Source organism: Rhinoderma darwinii, chromosome 10 (genome assembly GCF_050947455.1).
Source record: "Rhinoderma darwinii isolate aRhiDar2 chromosome 10, aRhiDar2.hap1, whole genome shotgun sequence".
In the NCBI taxonomy this organism is placed as follows: domain Eukaryota; kingdom Metazoa; phylum Chordata; class Amphibia; order Anura; family Rhinodermatidae; genus Rhinoderma; species Rhinoderma darwinii.
The window spans coordinates 55807346-55827216 of record NC_134696.1 but is presented as its reverse complement, the minus strand read 5'-3'; positions in this window follow the sequence as shown (position 1 = coordinate 55827216).

The following is a 19871-nucleotide window of genomic DNA, read 5'->3' as shown; positions in this document are numbered from 1 at the left end:
AAAAATTGGATGTCTGGATTGATAACCCATACTACACAACCTGAGTGCATGCCTATTCAATATTATTATGATTGTTAACACAGTCATGCTTTGTAATCTTCTACTGGAATGTCTTTTTATTTCTCTATATTTGTTACATTTGAGTACACATTATATAATGTTTCTATATGATTGTTCTGACTGACCTTCTTAGGCTAAAACCTAATATATATTAAGGGTTAGATTTGAGGATAAAATAATAACATGCTGCATTCATGACTATCATCTTAAAATAGTTAGACAAGCACTTTAATATCTTAGCAGAATATATAACATAGCTACCAATTTAATCATCTATAACTCATAAAGCTTCGATTACATGGATGATGGTTTTTACTGACGTACCTAAAAATATTATCTTGTTTATTACATGACATTGTGTGAACTGGTTTCTTTTAATCTGATCCTTTCATATGCTTTGTTTTGTAATGTATCATAACATGTCAAAAATAATAAAAAGAAATTGGATTTAAAAAAAAGAAAAGTGTAGTCATTACAGTTGAGGCAAAGGTATATCAACATATAATGGACAAGGGTATGCTAAAGGACATTCTTTTGGTATACATTTGGCTAATAATAATCTATGGGTATGTTAGATGTACTGTACTAGCATATGTCAGGAGAACTTCCTGGTATATATGGTGAATGTTCACCCCAAACATAATGTGTACGTAGCCAAAGATGGTCCAATGTAAAGCAGCATATACAAAGATTTTTTTTGCATGACAATAACTCAACGTTTAATGTAATTTTTATGTTTTTTGCTTGTATTTTTCATGTTGAGCTTGGTTTGCAGTAATGAAGTGGAGTAATAGAGAATTGCTTATTTAGGCCAACAACATGATTAATTGGTATTATTTTATATTCATTGGAAACGTACAGTACATACCACTGGTAAGTAACAATATCCTTACTGAAAACAAACTGGCAGCTTATCACTACAGGATTACAGCTTTGTGCCTTCCAAAGCATGTCTGCAACATAATCACATCACAAAGAAGCCCTGTGGGTGTGTATAATATATTTTACCCCGTACCTGTTAAATCTGTCTTTTCCGTTGTTTTGTGATTATCAGAGACAGACGATGATGCCGTGTCTACAAAAAATGTCAACTTACAAAAATGGAAAAATTGTAAGAATATGTTTGTATGTGTTTTTATTATTATGAAACTGTAATCAAACATAAAGTAAATTCATACATATACCTTAGAGGTTTATTATTGATCCCTCATAGTTACTTATAAAATATTAATACACATATGAAAACTAAGTATTGATCATAAGAAATATAATGAATAAAATTGTTTTAAGAATTATAATGAAATAAAAGTGCATATTTTATAAATAACCAATTAATGGAGACGTAACCAAAAATCCATAGCTTCCTATTGCCTCCAATTTTCATTCTGTCACTTGTGTACATTAAATTTGCAAATATCTTAGGAATTGAAGCTATGCATTTATTAAGGGATTGTTTTATTTGGTTAAAAATCTAAATTACAATGATATTAAAAACTGTAATAACGAAAAAAAAAATACAGTATATGAAAAATAATCTCAATAGTATAGACTAGGATGCTAGCAGCCTAGAAGACATACTACTTCACTGATAACAACACACTAAGACTAAGTTAATCAATTTTTAGCAAATATGTTGCTAATAGGGGGGCGGAGCTTGCCGCTGACTGGGATGGAAGCATGCTGAGCACTCTCCCGCTTACAGTGTAGCGTAACAGCAGCTCGCAGCAACAGCTTGCTTTTTCCTGGGCTCCATTAGCCTGCTTTTGGCCCCTGAATCCAACCGACATGACTTTCAGTCATGAGGAGGAGACATCATTTGCGGACGGAGTCAAAGAAGCTCCCTCACTATTTTCCCGTGGCGGACCGTTCCCAAGATGCCGCGGGATCACTTTCAGAGGCGGACACCTCACTTCACCAGGCCTTGCATACTGCCACTGCCAGAGCATGTCAGTCTTCAGAGGAGGAATCTGTTCTACCTTGATGACCAGAAGAGATGATCAGTCCTGGTAAAAGGGGAGCAGATCGCTCTGTTTCGTCCTCACCTAACACTAAGGGGCCTGTGCATAAAAAAAGCGCATCTTCAATTATCTACTGCATCCCACATGAGAAATCTTACATCTACTGACATGCCCGGTATCACTGATGTGCCAGATGATGCCCCCCTAACCACAGCTATTATAAAGGGGATGTTGCATGTATTACATTGTACTATTTCTGGGGTCTTGGATAAAGTAGTGACGCAAATCCAAATGTTTGTGGACGATCTGGGTTACCGTACTGACCATATTAAATGCATAATCAATATAGAGATCACGCTAAAGCACACAATGACTTCATCGATGTTCATACCGAGGAAGTAACGTGGTTAAATGAAAAGCTCATGGTTTAAGAAGATAGGTCCAGAAGGAATAATCTCAAAATACGTGGTATCCTAGAGGACATATCACCCTCTGAACTACCTAATTTTCTTCAGGTTATGTTTAAGTCTCTTGTTTCTATTTTTGTGCCCCTGGACTTAACCTTAGACAGGTCACAAAGGGTTCCTAAATACCGCTCAGGTCCTGATAATGCTCCTAGGGATGTATTAACACAGGTGTATTTACCAGGTCAAAGAACACATTCTTTAGGAAAGCTGCCAGATCCTTATGCTCACATTTCAATATACCCGGACCACAAGTGCGTCCCGAGTCATTAACAACCGACGTACGTTTCGCTGATCTAAGTCAGATTCTCTCCATAAGAAGCTTACTTAGAACAGCGAAACGTATGTTGGGAATATACCGACTCTGGTGATAGGGAAATACAAATAGAGGGAGAGAGATAGTGTAGAATTTCCAGTCCTACCTGTGAGATTGTTCTTAGTTGCAGCGAATATGAACGAGGAACGGCGTGGACATTGTTTGCTCACGCTGTGTGAGCGGCGAGTCTTGATGACGTCACAGTCATCTACCTCCCAAACACTAGCCGCTGTTTGTTAGCGACTCGGGACCCACTTGTGGCTTCACTCCCGCTGCTGGGGAGATAGCATCAGCACAGCGACGCGGTGAGACATCACTGCTGGTTGTGCTGTAGATCGGGTCTCGCTGCCGGGAAACAAATCTCTGTGCAGCGACATTGTGTGATATCGCTGCAGCTGTCTATTCGCATCTAGGTCTGAGTAATGATCTCGGTCCTGAGGTGTAGATATAACTGCAGCGAAACACTATATCTATACGTTTATATGACACATGAATAAAGGTCATACCAGGCAATCCCGACGTGGGCTTGGTGAATAAAAACAAAATACAAACACACTATCCTAGCTCAAAGAGCACTCCCTCCTTAGTCCTGGTGATACGGACACAACCTGCCATACAGGAGGGTGTCTCAAATCACTTGGAATTGAAAATACAATATAGTAATACAGACAAAAAAAACGATATAAAATATACATAAAAAATAAAATAAGTAACAATAAAAAACTTATATAAAAAATAAAAATATTAGTTAAGACAATTTTCTAGTGCAATTGAAAGGGGACTTTGCATTGGTATTTCCTTCCCTATCAAATTGTCGGTATCAACAATTACAGCAATTGAAGGCGACCTAATACATAAACAGTCTTGCCCCCTTTTCCTCTTTCCCCATACCTACAACTTTAGGAACTCTAAGTGACCCTTCACCCGTGGCGCTTGACACATGCATAACCGGTAAGATTGTTTTGTTTTTTCATACAGTAGACTGATGTGTTATTCATTACACAATATACAGTAATTTGTAACTGTGATGCAAAAGTGTATACTAATTGCCTTTTAGTTCTGTGGGTCTATTTGTAGTCCTTACCCACATTCTTTCTTGCATATCTTTGGGTATATTGTTTGACTACACCTTGTTTGGTCTCTAGTTTTTACAACTATACTATTAAAAATTAAGTTTTAACTAAAATACATTCACTCTCTTGATACTATATTTGACATTTGGCGAACTCTTGGGGTCTGTACCACTAACATCCCCGTTACTGGTTGTTTCGACTATAAAAAATACTCCAATATCTTAGTTCATGTATACATTATATGTATAATACAGGGTGGGCCATTTATATGGATACATCTAAATAAAATGGGAATGGTTGGTGATATTAACTTCCTGTTTGTGGCACATTAGTATATGGGAGGGGGGAAACTTTTCAAGCTGGGTATTGACCATGGTGGCCATTTTGAAGTTGGCCATTTTGTATCCAACTTTAGTTTTTTCAATGGGAAGAGGGTCATGTGACACATCAAACCTATCGAGAATTTCACAAGAAAAACAATGGTGTGCTTGGTTTTAACGTTACTTTATTCTTTCATGACTTATTTACAAGTTTCTGACCACTTATAAAATGTGTTCAAAGTGCTGTCCATTGTGTTGGATTGTCAATGCAACCCTCTTCTCCCACTCTTCACACACTGATAACAACACCGCAGAAGAAATGCTAGCACAGGCTTCCAGTATCCGTAGTATAAGTTGCTGCACATCTCGTATCTTCACAGCATAGACAATTGCCTTCAGATGACCCCAAAGATAAAAGTCTAAGGGGGTCAGATCGGGAGGCATTTCTTCTGTGGTGTTGCTATCAGTGTGTGAAGAATGGGAGAAGAGGGTTGCATTGACAATCCAACACCATGGGCAGCACTTTGAACACATTTTATAAGTGGTCAGAAACTTGTAAATAACTCATGAAAGAATAAAGTAACGTTAAAACCAAGCACACCATTGTTTTTCTTGTGGAATTCTCGATAAGTTTGATGTGTCACATGACCCTCTTCCCATTGAAAAAACTAAAGTTGGATACAAAATGGCCGACTTCAAAATGGCCACCATGGTCAACACCCAGCTTGAAAAGTTTCCCCCCTCCCATATACTAATGTGCCACAAACAGGAAGTTAATATCACCAACCATTCCCATTTTATTTAGGTGTATCCATATAAATGGCCCACCCTGTATATACATTTTAGCTAATATTAGCGAATTTCTACAATAAGGCCGCAGAATTAGGTACTTTTCCACAAGAGATTTTAACAGCTATAGTGGTTACCCTCCCTAAACCAGGTAAACCTCTTACTTCTCCCACTGATTTTCGACCGATTTTGCTCCTTAATACGGATATAAAACTTTACACCAAATTATTGTCTAGCAGAATTGCATCTCTTCTTCCTAATTTAATAAATGAGGATCGGGTTGGTTTCATTTCAGCCTGCAGGTGCCTGATGGCACTAGACGTTTTACAAATCTTATACATGGCCAAGGACTGCTCCTTGCCTTAGATGCATAGAAGGCATTAGATCAGGTCCATTGGGGGTATTTGGAAGCAGTTCTCTCTAGATTTGGCTTTGTAGGCTTTATCAAGTCTGGGATTTTGACGTTATATTCCACTTCCTCTGCTGGAGGGGTGGTCTCGGGTTTCCTTTCAAGTTCCTTCCCTATCTCTAATGGTACTCACCAGGGGTGTCCACTATCATCTCTGATTTTTGCCCTGATGATGGAGCCTCTGACGACATCTTTTAGACATCTTTTGGTCAGATCCAACACAAACTTGGTCATTATGCAGATAATGTGATCCTTTCCCTCTCAGATCCTTTATCTTCCCGTCCCGAGGTGCAGAAATCCTTAGTTCTTTTTGGGAAAGTTTCATATTACAAAGTTAATAGTGGTAAATCACACTTATTAAATGTGGGACTGTCCTCTGATATTCAGATTAACATTCAGCACTTCCCTCCCTTCCAATGAAGTCTATCTAAATTCCCTACTTAGGAATTTCTCTCACTAGCTCCTCACATCTCCTTTTTGAACATAATTTTGCCCCTCTATTATAGTATACCTCAACTCTTAACTCCTTTTCCAATGTTTTTACTCCTTGTGCTGGCAAAATTGCTATCATTAAAATGATGATCCTGCCCATTATACTTTATCTCTTATGCACGTTGATATTTCCCCTCCCTCGATCATTTTTAAAGAAACTCCAAAAGTTATTAACCCTTTCAGGACCGAGCTCATTTTGGTATTCAGCATTTTTTCAAATCTGACATATGTCTTTTTATGTGGTAATAACTCTGGAATGCTTTTGCCTGTCCAACAGATTCTGAGATTAATTTCTTGTGACATATTGTACTTTATGTTAGTGGAAAAATGTGGTCAATAAATTAATTGCTTATTTGTGAAAAACAACAAGAATTTAAAGAAAATTGGCAAAAATTATGATTTTTTCTTATTTTAAATGTATCTGCTTGTAAAACAGATAGTAATACCACACAAAATAGTTACTATTTCACATTTTCCATATGTCTACTTTATATTTGCATCATTTTTTGAACATTATTTTATTTCTCTAGGATGTTACAAGGCTTAGAACTTTAGCAGCAATTTCTCACATTTTCAAGAAAATATCAAAAGGCTATTTTTCAAGGACCAGTTCAGCTTTGAAGTGGCTTTGAGGGCCATATGTACTAGATAGACCCCATAAATCACCCAATTTTAAAACCTGCACCCCTCAAAGTATTCAAAACAGCATTCCAAAACTTTCTTATCCCTTTAGGCGTTTCACAGGAATTAAAGAGGCTCTGTCACCACATTATAAGTGGCCTATCTGCTACATAATATGATCGGCACTATAATGTAGATTACAGCAGTGTTTTTTATTTAGAAAAACGATCATTTTTGATGGAGTTATGACCTATTTTAGCTTTATGCTAATGAGTTTCTTAATGCCAAAACTGGGCGTGTTTTACTTTTTGACCAAGTGGGCGTTGTGGAGAGAAGTGAATGACACTGACCAATCAGCGTCATACACTGCTCTCCATTCATTTACACAGCACATAGTGTTCTTACTAGATCACTATTTGCAGCCACATACACACACATTAACGTTACTCAAGTGTCCTGAGAGTTAATAGACATCACTACCAGCCAGGACGTGATGTCTATTCAGAATCCTGACACTTAGGTAATGTTTGTGTGTGACTTACAGCACCTCAAGAGTAATTTTGCGAGATTACGCTGTAAATGACAGCCCAGCGTGATCTCGATGTGCTGTGCTGTAAGTCAACCACAAATGTTACCGACTAGGTGACATGGACTAGGTGACTTGAACCAGCGATCATTAGATCGCTGGTATAATATACTGCAATGCGCTAATGTATTGCAGTACAATGTCATTTTTACAGGCTCCTGTAACAGCCTGATCGCTGTTGCTGTCCGTTAGTCCCGGGTGTCAGCTGTAATACACAGCTGACACGTGCAGCATATGAAGCGGGCACAGTACATGAGCCCGCTCCATATATAACCCCCCCCCCCGCACCACAACATGCTATTATGTCGTGGTGTGCGAAGGGGTTAATGTGCAGCAGATGGTGCAAAGTGAAAATTTAAATTTTCCACTGATATGCTATTTTAATGCACAATATGTTGTGCCCAGTTTATGCCACTGAAGACAAATACCTCATGCAATGCTAAGCGGGTTCTCCCGGATATAAAATGTCATATGTGTGGACGTAAACTGCTGTTTGGGCACGCTGTAGGGCTCAGAAGCGAGGGAGCGCCATTTGGCTTTTGGAGTGCAGAGTTTGCTTGGCAATATTTCTGTTTGGGGTTTTGCTGGTATTTCAGTTTATAATGTGGGGGCATATGTAAGCTGTGCGGAGTACATCAGGGCATAATAGATGGTAAATAAATAATAATTCATAGTTATGTGGCGAATGTAGCACTAATAAATGGTGCCCAATCTTATCCGCTTTTGGAACATTCTGCACAATTTCTGTTGCGATATTTTGAAAGCAAGAACTTTTTTATTTTTTCTCCACCGGGGCTGTGCGATGGCATATTTGTTGCATTACAATCTGTAGTCTTCATTGGTACAATTTTAGGGTACATGCGATTTTTTTTGATCACTTTTTATTTGATTTTTTTGTCAAGCAAGATGACAAAAAAACATAAATTCTTATAATGTTTTTTGTCCTTTTTTTTTTAGTGTACATAGTGTACATAGTGCGCTATAAATGACATTTTACTTTATTCTGCGGGTCGATATGATTACGACGATACCATATGTATACAGTTTTTTTTTTATTTCATGGCGTTTGCGCAATAAAATCACAGTGTATTAGAATAGGGATCGGGGCCCCAGGCCTTCAAGTCCCCTAGTGGGACAAATAAAAAAAGTTAATATAAATGTTGTCAAAAAAGTCAAAAAACACAAGTTTCAAGTAAAAAAATAAGCCAAACTGCCTTTTTTTCCCATAATAAGCCATTTATTATTGGAAAAAACGTAAAAAATAAAAAAACGATACATAATTGGTATCGCCACGTCCGAAATGGCCCAAACTATAAAACCGCATGGTGAACGCTGTAAAAAAATGGAATAAAAACTGCTCAAAAATTCACATTTACTCTAAAATAGTACCAATAAAAATGACAACCCGTCCCGCAAAAAAACAAATCCCTGGCACAGCTTTGTCCACGCAAAAATAAAAAGTTATAGTTCTTAGAATATGGCGACACAGAAAACAAATGATTTTTTTTAAAAAGTCATTTTATTGTGCAAAAGCTGCAATACATGAAAAAAACAATATAAATTTGGTATTGCCGTTGTAAAGGGAAGTGTTTTATATATTTATATCTATGTACATTTGAGTGTAGATATATATATATATTTGTCCCTCCAGAAAGGTGTATATTCAGACACCCTGGGGGATGGGAGCCATAAACAGTGAACTAATCCAGGAAGCAGGAAGTTCCAACTGCCCTTCTATCCCCCTACTAGATAATGGTATTCCATGAGGTAGCCATGAGGCCCAGGCCCGCCCCTTTCACGTGCATGAGTTGTGATGTCACACAGATGTGCATGGACAAGGTATAAGAGGGTCAACGGCCTCACACTCTGTCTCTTGTTCCTGATCCCTGCCTCCACTAAGGGACTCCCCTTCCCTCCTGGTCTGCTCTACCTCATGGCCATGATGGCCCCACACAAACCTTGGGCCAGATAAACTGCTAAGTATCTTCTCCCCTATACTCCCCAGTAACCCTTTCCTGCAGCCACCACATTACCTGTACCCCTACCTGCACATTCCCATACCCCTGGTCCCCCCACCCTTCTTGTTCCCTGTTTACCCTTGCTGCACTACCCTGCAGTTACCCTTGACCTGCACATCCCCAGGTACACAGAAACTCATTCCCCTTGTTTCTCCTTTTCCTGATTATTAAACCTTAGTGTATAGGGAAAGTGAGACAGAAATAGTGAGCGTGTATTGTATTAGTAACGTAACTGTATTCATATGTATGTTTAGGTATGTGGGTGGAGGCATAAGATAGGATACCGTGTTTATACTGTACTACGTATAGTGTGAGTATACTCAGTATATATTAACGTGTTACATTTATTGGGGTATACTGATACTATACTGTGATCAGTTACTGTGTTCTGTGTTTAGTTGGTGTATTTTAGATATGTGTGATTATTGTTAGCAATAAATATTACCCTTTATCTACTACACAATTGTATTTATTGTACGGTCTTATTCCGTTGAGTAGAACAAAGCAAGTAGACGTTAGTATAAGGAAAAGGTAGGGGAACTAGGCATAACCCTAATGACCCTGATTATAAAGGAGGTAGTAATAGTGGGGGACACAGGGTTGAAACCCACCATTTTACCAGCCCTTTTACACACGAGTGTATATATATAGATATATATATATATAGTCCTTTTTCAGCCGTAATCATATCAACCCACAGAATAAAGTTAACATGTAATTTATGGGGCACGGTGATTGCCGTAAAAAAAAACAATAAAAAAACAATTTTAGAATTGCTTGTTTTTGGTAATTTCCTCTTCCAAAAATTAAATAAAAAGTGATCAAAAAGTCATATGTGTCCCAAAATGGTACCAATAAAATCTACAGCCCGTCTTGCAAAAATCAAGCCCGCACACTGCTCCATCAACCCGAAAAATAAAAAAGTTATGGCACTAGTAATGAAGTGATGAAAAACTTTCCGATGTGTAGGCTGGAGGGGAACATTCCTTCAGTTTCAGGGCCCTAGTATTTAGGAACCAGGAAGGGAAGGGGCATAGCACATCTGCTGGTAGCGAGAAACAACAGTTTCCCATCAAAATTTCCCAAACTACAAAGGAGGAAAGGTCCCCAAAAGGTGCAGAGTGACACAAAAGATGGATAAGAAAGAATACCGTTTATGAGTGCGAAACTGGCCTGTACATAACGGATTGCTTCACAGCGAACCACACATCTATGGATAATTGTATTATTTACCGAATTATGATACCCTATTACTATGCCCTGATGTACTCCGCACAGATTACATATGCCCCCTGTAAAGGGAAAGGTCCCCTATACATATATGTGTGTGTGTGTATGAGCCAGAGCTGTAGAGACACGGCCCTGGTCATGAGCAATGGCTTCACAACAAAGCAGGACAATTAGTTATTGTCCTGCTTTGCTTGGAAGCGATGGAGACAGAAGATACTGCTTTGATCTCCTGTCTCCATTTTAAACTTCCCGCACGCATGGGTGTTCTCGTGAGCGTGCAGACCCTCTCGCGTGCGCAGAAGTGCTCATGCGCATGCACGCTCACGTGCTCATGGTTCGGCCGGTGACATCATATCACTGTGCCGACCTATGTTAGCCGGAGGTGAGCGTCCTAGGTCCGCACTTTAACCCTATTTCCAATACACTCTGGTTTAACCCTTACCTCCCCCTATACAATGAGCATACCAATTTACTCTTCTTATACCTGACCTACACTGCCCCTGAGTTAACCCTTTCCCACCTGCCTGTATAACCCTTGGTACCTGCACATCCCCTGGTTAACCCTTTATCTACCTGCACATCCCCTGGTACATATCCCCTAGTTAACCCTTTACCACCTGCCTAATACCTGCATATCCCCTATTCCCATTGTTAACCCTTTACCTGATTATTCCTAGGTAACCCTTTATCCTCCACCTTTCTTGTTATCCCTTAGTGTACAGGGACATTTATATTTAGGAGGGAGCGGGACAGAAATAGTGAGTGTGTATGTATTGTAACACAACATATATATGTATGTTTAGGTAAGTGGGTGGTGGTATAGATTAGGATTGTGATACCTTGTTTATTTTGTGCCGTGTAGTGTCAGTGTACTCAATACATATTAAGTTGTTATGTGTATTTGGATGCACTGATACTATACTGTGGTTATTTACGGTGAACTGTGTTTGGTGTATTTAATATATAAGTGATTACTGTTTGCATTAATAAATATTACCTTTATTTACTTACAATGGTTTTCCCTTACTGAGTAGCAAAGGAATTAGATTGACGTTAGTATAAGAAAAAGGTAGGGGAACTAGGCATAACCCTAGTGACCCTGCTATAAAGGAGGTAGTAGTAGTGGGTGACACGAGCCAATGAACCCCGTTATTACCATGCACCCTTTACACCCCCACAATATAAACTGAAATACCAGTAATACTCAAACAAAACTGTTACCAAGCAAAATCCATGCTACAAATGGCGCTAATTCCCTTCTTAGCCCTACAGTGTGCCTAAACAGCTGTTTACGTCCACAAGTTCAGCATTACCATACCTGGGAGAACCCGCTGAACACTGAACAATTTATGGGGTAAGATTCTCCAGTGGCACAAGCTGGGCGTAAAATATTGGGCGGTGGAACAGCATATCAGTGGAGAAATTGCAATTTTCACTTTGCATCATCCACTGCGTATTAATTTCTGAAAAACACCTGTGAGGACTAAATTCTCTCTACACCCTTTGATAAATGCCTTTAGGGGTGTAGTTTCTAAAATGTGGTCACTTTTTTTTTTTTGGGTACATCCTATACTATATACATATTATACTATACTTTACTATAGCAGTGCCTTCAAAAGTAAGTAACACTGTGTCTAAAGAAGATTAATTTGACACGCTATATATTTTTATTATTGCTGAATTAGGAATACACACATTAAGACTTAAGACCAGCCTGTTAATATATTTGCTAAATGCAAGAAATTGTTCATAACTTTCTCTGATGCTAAGCTGAAAATATTTGCATTACCGTAATTTCTATTGTTCATGATTTTCTGATAAATAACTCCTATTACATTTTCTTGGAGTTTTCATTATTTGTAAGCAGTGTGTGGCAAAATATATTCATTTATAAATGTGAAGACAGACAATAGTAAGAGTTGAGAGAAGATTTTGGCAAGATTTGTGCATACTCTGTACATTTAAATAATCATTGCAAATTACACCTGTGGAAGTTAATTGGTTTTTCTTCACTGTAAATACATTTTCAATTAATCTTTTTCCCAAGCTCCGTTCCTGTAGAGTCGTCATTGTGTGAGATGCACATGTGATGATTACTAGACAATACAAATAATAAAGATTAAATGTCAGCTAGAAATTCTAGGCCTTTGAAAAACAGAAATGATGTGCGTTTTCACTTTATATAATGGTGGGTGGATATTGGGTTATAGATGTGGATGTGTGTCAATTAGGTGAAGAGAAGCAAAAGATGAATACTGTCAGTGGGTACAATGTGAAGAATTGTTAAAAGGAAGATAAATAAAAACACAGTACTGAAGGATAGAACACAGGCATGGTGACAGTATATAGTGCCACTGTCCAAGGTTCTAAGATGCACATTTACAGGTTCATACAGATACATTATCATTGACTTATTTGAATATTTATTTTAACTACTGCATGGTTAATGTATAGTGTAAGAATAAAGATGATAGATGACAAATGACAAACTCTGCTCTACTTCAAACTCTTCTCTACTACAAACTCTGCTCTGCTACAAACTCTGCTACAAACTCTGCTCTGCTACAAACTCTGCTCTGCTGCAAACTCTGCTTGTGAATTTGTAATTGGGTGCAGAATAGCATATACTATATTGAAATTAACAGTGTTGGATTGTACAAATAAGTTCAAGAAATTCACTGATTAACTGTTGCCCAGTGGCAAACAGTCTACTTTGGCATAAGGGCACTCATTACAATTTAGTACAGTTACAAGTACAGAGCCTGCAAAAAAAACAAAAAACAAATTGTGCTCCCTAACCTTTAAGGACTGAGCCATTTTAAAAGGAAGGTTTCATGAAATTTTTTTTTTATTATTTTTTTATCATATTGCTTTTAGTATGATAAAAAAATAAATATTTATTTGAGTTCGTGTGTTCTACTTTTTTTCATTTTTACTTCTCTATGGGGCTGCCATTTTTTTTTCATCTCTGTATGTGTCGATTAACGACACATACAGAGATGGAATACGTCACATACATCCCCATAGAGAATTCGAACGGGAGCCGTTCCATCCACTGCAGCGTATGCCGTCTGTGTGGGAACAGCACATGCACCGCTCCCACACAGACCAAAACTAAGCCCGTTAGCAGTGTGCAATCCGGTGCCATTTTCATGTGGATCAGAAGCTGCTGCCGGACAGTCAGATGACGACTTCCGGGCGTGGCTTCCGGCCATATTTTAAAGGAAGCAAAGGTGCAAGGAACAGGAGCGGAGATGGCAGTGGCGGCAGGAGCAGGTAAGTTATGTTTGTGTATGTGATGTGTGTATTATGTTCATGTATGTTAGTGTTATACTGTCTGCTGGGCACTGTATCTAATCCTCCTACACTGTGCATTCGCTCAGGAAATGGTGGCACACAGTGTAGGAGATTTGAAGATTCAACCCCCTCCTTCTCCTGGCACTAGCCAGAATAAGGGAGGGGGGATTGTGTGAGGACACTAGAGCGAGTTTGTCTACCCCAAATTTGCAGCATAAAGCAATGAGGTTGCTTTACCACATTGACCATGCTGCAATTTTGGGAACTGCTCCCTCTAGTGCCCAGCACATGGAAATGTTATAAATTAGAATCTAATTTATAATATTTCCTGACTTGTGAAAAAATTTTAAAAATTAAAACAGTGTGTAATCACTTAAATAATAATTGTTTAACTAAAAAAAAAAAAAATTTCTATCGACACATTCCCTTTAAAAAATTTTTTTCACTACTTGCCTTCCAAGAGCCATAACTTTCTTATTTTTCCATCAACAGAGTGGTGTGAGGGCTTATTTTTTGCATAAGGAGTTGTAGCTTCTATTGACATGATTTAACCCCTTTAGGACGCAGCCTGTTTTGGCCTGGTGGACACACATGATTTTTTCTAATCTGACATGTGTCGCTTTATGTGGTAATAACTTTGGAATGCTTTAACCTATCCAAGCGATTCTGAGACTGTTTTATCGTGACATATTGTACTTAATGTTAGTGAAAAAATGTGGTCAATAAATTCAATATTTATTTGTGAAAAACTTCAAATTCTAGAAAAAATTTGCAAAAGTTAGCATTTTTATAAATTTAAATGTATCTACTTGTAAAACAGATAGTAATACCACACAAAATTGTTACTAGTTAACATTTCCTATATGTCTACTTTAGGACTGTTTTTTTTAACATCCTTTTCTTTTTCTAGGACTTTACAAGGCTTAGAACTTTAGCAGCAATTTCTCACATTTTCAAGACAATTTCAAAAGGCTATTTTTTCAGGGATCAGTTCAGTTCTGAAGTGGCTTTGAGGGGCCTTATATATTAGAAAGTGCCCATAAATCACCCCATTTTGAAAACTGCACTCCTCAAAGTTCCTCCGTTTTTTTAGGAATATATTTTAAGCACCATGTCAGGTTTGAAGAGGTCTTGTGGTGCCTAAACAATAATAATTAGCATTTTAACCCAACAGTTTTTTGCAGAATTTAGTGGAATTAGTCTGTGAAGATGAAAATCTACTTTTTTTTTTTTGCTAAAACATAGAATTTTTTAATTTTTGCAGGGAATAAAGGAGAAAAAGCACCCCCAACATTTGTAAAGCAATTTCTCCCGATTACGGTAATGCCCCATATGTGGTCATAAACTGATGTTTGGAGCTACAGCAGGGCTCAGAAAGGAAGAAGCGCCTTTTGGATTTTGGAGCGCAGGTTTTGCCGGAATGGTTTTTTGTGTCATGTCGCATTTGCAACGCCCTGGAGGGACCAAAACAGTGGAAAACCCAAAAGTGACCCCATTTTAGAAACTACACCACTCAGGTAATTTTTCTAGGGGGTTAGTTAGCATTCTGACACCACAGGTTTTTTTTTGTAGAACTTAGTATAATTAGGCCGATAAAATTAATATCAACATTTTTGTCCACTAAAATATTGAATTTTTTAATTTTCACAGAGGATAAAAGAAAAAAACCACACCAACATTTGAAAAGCAATTTCTCCAGAGTACGACAATATCCCATATGTGGTCATAAATGTTTTTTTATTATAAATTAATTAACCCTTTCAGGACTGATCCTTTTTTGCTTTTTCATTTTCGTTTTTCACTCCACGCCTCCAAGAGCCGTAACGTTTTAATTTTTCTGTCAATAGAGTGATGTATGGGCTTATTTTTTGTGGAAAGAGTTGTAGTTTCTATTGACACCATTTAAAGTACCATAAAATGTACTGGGAAACTGAAAAAAAAACTACTTGAGGGCTGAAATTGGAAAAAAAAATGTGATTCTTCCATTGTTTTGGGGGTTTTTAAGAGGTAAAAGACTAAAAAAAAATTGTTTTGCATCATCACATTCTGAGAGCCATAGCTTTTTATTTTTCGGTCGATTGAGCGGTGTGAGAGCTTATTTTTGGTCAGGACGATCTGTAGTTTTTATTGGTACTAATTTATGGTATATACAACTTCTTGATCAATTTTTATTACAGTTTTTTAGCGCTAAGGTGACCAAAAAACAGTGATTTTGGCATTTTTAATTCCTTATTTCATATGGCACAATAAATTAAGTTTTAATTTATTCTGTAAGTCGATACGATTATGGCAATACCATATTTTTTTTATGCTTTGCAGCGTTTGCACAATAAAATCCAATTTTTATAAAATTATTTATTTTTTGTGTTGCTATATTCTCAGAGCCATAACGTTTTTTTATTTTTCAGTCAAAAAAGCTGTGTAAGGTCTTTTTTTTTGCAGGACGGGTGTTAGTTCTTATTGATACTATTTTGGGGTACATGCAACCTTTTGATCACTTTTTATTCTATATCTTGGGAGGGTAGTGACTAAAAAGTAGCGATGCTGGCAGAGTTTTTCATTTATTTTTTTGAGGTGTTCACCGCGCAGGAAAAATAACATTATATTTTTATAGTTTGGGTTGTTATGAACGCGGTGATTCCAAATATGTGTACTTTTTTTTAACGGTTTAATTTTTCTTCCTATAATAAAATACTTATTATAGGAAAAAAAACCTTTTATTTTTACACTTTTATAAAACATTTTTATTAACTTTTTAAACTTTTTTTTTCATTTTTACACTTTATTTTTTTACCTGCAGCACTGATCGCTGATAGAATACATTACACTACCCAGTTGTATAATGTATTCCAACTGTCAGTGTGACGTCGCAGTCACTCTGATAGCAAGCATACGAGGACCAGCCTCCGGCTGGTCCTCGTAGGCTTCCATACATGGCTGACCCGAAGGCTGTTGTGTGGCGTCCGGCTGCCATGGCAACCCCCACGATTGCATGGGGGCTGCCGATGTGCTACAAACCTCCTAAATGTGCCGATCGTAATCGTGTCGCTGACAGTGTGCACCGGGAACGACTCAGTAACTATAAGTCCTCGTGCAGGAAGTAACCTTCCGCGATGACATAGAATTACTGACTCGTGCGGGTAGGGGTTAAGGTACCATATAATATACTGGGAAACTGAAAGAAATTCTTTGCGGGCTGAAAATGGACATTTTGACGGCTTTCACCGTGCGGTAAAAACGACAACTTAACTTTAGGCTATGTTCACACAGCTTATTTCTGCAGTTTTTGGGCCGTAAACAGCCGAAAAACGTCCAAAACATCGGAAGCATCCAAACATCTGCCCATTGATTTGAATGGGAAAGACGGCGTTCTGCTCCGACGGGGCATATTTTTATTTATATTTTTATTTTTCGCGGGCGTTTTTTAACGCGGCCGTTTTTAAAATCTTCCGCGTCAAAAAGCGCCCGCGAAAAAGAAGTGCATGTCACTTCTTGAGCCGATTTTGGAGCTATTTTTCATTGACGCTATGGAAAAACAGATCAAAAAACGGCCATAAAAAACGCTGCGAAAAACGTGAGTTCCTTAAAAAACATCTGAAAATCAGAAGCTGTTTTCCCTTGGAAACAGCTCTGTATTTTCGGACTTTTTTGCTAAGCGTGTGAACATAGCCTCATTCTGCAGCTCACTACAATTATGGTTATACCAACTTTATATCGTTTTTGTAGCGTCCGTTTACTCACCTCCCGATGCCCGCAGCCATGGATCCGTGAGCGCTGGTCCCCATCTCCTTCCTAGGAGACGCCAGTGCTCACTTCCGCTCCGTTCTGCTGGGTCCCGTAGGGCCAGCAAAGGAAATCGTCATCATCATCAACTGCCATGATTTCCTGGTCTATAAGAAGGCCCCAGGCCTTCTGATCCTTGCCTGAGCGTTGTTAGTTTATCCCAGTCTGTCTTGCAAATGGTCCCTTAGTGTTTCCCGTTCCAGTTGTTACCTGTGCCCTGTTACCTGTTCCTGTGTCTCGTACTGTTCTTGTTCCTGTGCATACCAAATATGTGTACTTTTTTTTAACGGTTTCATTTTTCTTCCTATAATAAAATACTTATTATAGGAAAAAAAACCTTTTATTTTTACACTTTTATAAAACATTTTTATTAACTTTTTAAACTTTTTTTTTCATTTTTACACTTTATTTTTTTACCTGCAGCACTGATCGCTGATAGAATACATTACACTACCCAGTTGTATAATGTATTCCAACTGTCAGTGTGACGTCGCAGTCACTCTGATAGCAAGCATACGAGGACCAGCCTCCGGCTGGTCCTCGTAGGCTTCCATACATGGCAGACCCGAAGGCTGTTGTGTGGCGTCCGGCTGCCATGGCAACCCCCACGATTGCATGGGGGCTGCCGATGTGCTACAAACCTCCTAAATGTGGCGATCGTAATCGTGTCGCTGACAGTGTGCACCGGGAACGACTCAGTAACTATAAGTACTCGTGCAGTAAGTAACCTTCCGCGATGACATAGAATTACTGACTCGTGCGGGTAGGGGTTAAGGTACCATATAATATACTGGGAAACTGAAAGAAATTCTTTGCGGGCTGAAAATGGACATTTTGACGGCTTTCACAGTGCGGTAAAAACGACAACTTCACTTTAGGCTATGTTCACACAGCTTATTTCTGCAGTTTTTGGGCCGTAAACAGCCGAAAAACGTCCAAAACATCGGAAGCATCCAAACATCTGCCCATTGATTTGAATGGGAAAGACGGCGTTCTGCTCCGACGGGGCATATTTTTATTTATATTTTTATTTTTCGCAGGCGTTTTTTAACGCGGCCGTTTTTAAAATCTTCCGCGTTAAAAAGCGCCCGCGAAAAAGAAGTGCATGTCACTTCTTGAGCCGATTTTGGAGCTATTTTTCATTGACGCTATGGAAAAACAGATCAAAAAACGGCCATAAAAAACGCTGCGAAAAACGTGAGTTCCTTAAAAAACATCTGAAAATCAGAAGCTGTTTTCCCTTGGAAACAGCTCTGTATTTTCGGACTTTTTTGCTAAGCGTGTGAACATAGCCTCATTCTGCAGCTCACTACAATTATGGTTATACCAACTTTATATCGTTTTTGTAGCGTCCGTTTACTCACCTCCCGATGCCCGCAGCCATGGATCCGTGAGCGCTGGTCCCCATCTCCTTCCTAGGAGACGCCAGTGCTCACTTCCGCTCCGTTCTGCTGGGTCCCATAGGGCCAGCAAAGGAAATCGTCATCATCATCAACTGCCATGATTTCCTGGTCTATAAGAAGGCCCCAGGCTTTCTGATCCTTGCCTGAGCGTTGTTAGTTTATCCCAGTCTGTCTTGCAAATGGTCCCTTTGTGTTTCCCGTTCCAGTTGTTACCTGTGCCCTGTTACCTGTTCCTGTGTCTCGTACTGTTCTTGTTCCTGTGCATACCAGCGTTGGAGTCATGCCTACTGTACCTGCTGTCGTTTGCCATGTCCAGTGTCTTCTGCCACGTCCAGTGTCGTTTGCCACATCCAGTGTCTTCTGCCTCGTCCAGTGTCTTCTGCCACGCCCAGGGTCGTCTGCCACATCGGATACTGCCTGCCACGTCTGGCGCTACCTGCTGCATCGGCCTCCATCCGTGCTTAAGCCACAGCCACCGTCTGGACTAGTTCAGGTACCCAAGAGTTACTATCTACTATTGACTTTCATATAGACTGTGACCTGGATAGCTGCCTCTCTGCTACAGCGGAGCGGCCTAGTGGGTCCACATACCCTGTGTCCGTGACAGTCTTTTTTTAAATATTTTACTACTTTTACAAAGAAAAAACTATTTGTTAAAAAAAAATTGTTTTGTTTCATCACATTCTGAGAGTCATAAGTTTTTAATTTTTTTGTAGATTGAGCGATGCAAGTGCCTATTTTTTGCAGGACTAGATGTAGTCTTTATTGGTAGCATTTTTTTGCACATACAACTTTTTGATCAATTTTTATTAATTTTTTTAGCGCTAAGGTGACAAAAAAAACTGCGATTTTGGCTTTTTAATTTTTAGGTTTTTTAGGCGTTCACTGTGCGAATTAAATAATAGTTTATTGTAATTGTTCAGACTTTTACGGATGCAGAGATACAAATTTTGTTTATTTTTTTATTTTTCACATTACTTTAGAGGAAAAATGGGAAAAAGTACTTTTTTTTTACTTTTATATTTTTTTCACTACTAATAATTTTATTAAAC